Raw genomic sequence first — 277 nt, 5'->3', positions numbered from 1 at the left:
GCAGAGATGCTGTTTGCAGAGATGCTGTTTGCAGAGATGCTGTTTGCGTATCGCAGTGCTGGCGGCCTCACCCGGGTTGTGCTGTGCGCCCCTGCTGTTCGTCAGCTGGGCCACGAGGCAGGAGTTCCTTCAAGCCACGGCTGGGGGGCGGCCCTGTGCCGCGTGCTGAGAAGGGCCGAGCGCAGCACAGCGCTTCAGCGGAACGTTTTGTCACTTTGCACTATTGGATTAAAAAGGGATTTGGGACTGAGTCACGAAGGCGCGACGAAATGAACTC

This window comes from Centrocercus urophasianus, unplaced genomic scaffold (assembly GCF_019232065.1).
Source record: "Centrocercus urophasianus isolate 14NV4802_14NV808 unplaced genomic scaffold, USGS_Curo_1.0 seq_39, whole genome shotgun sequence".
Classification (NCBI taxonomy): Eukaryota; Metazoa; Chordata; class Aves; order Galliformes; family Phasianidae; genus Centrocercus; species Centrocercus urophasianus.
This window is presented reverse-complemented; position numbering follows the sequence as displayed.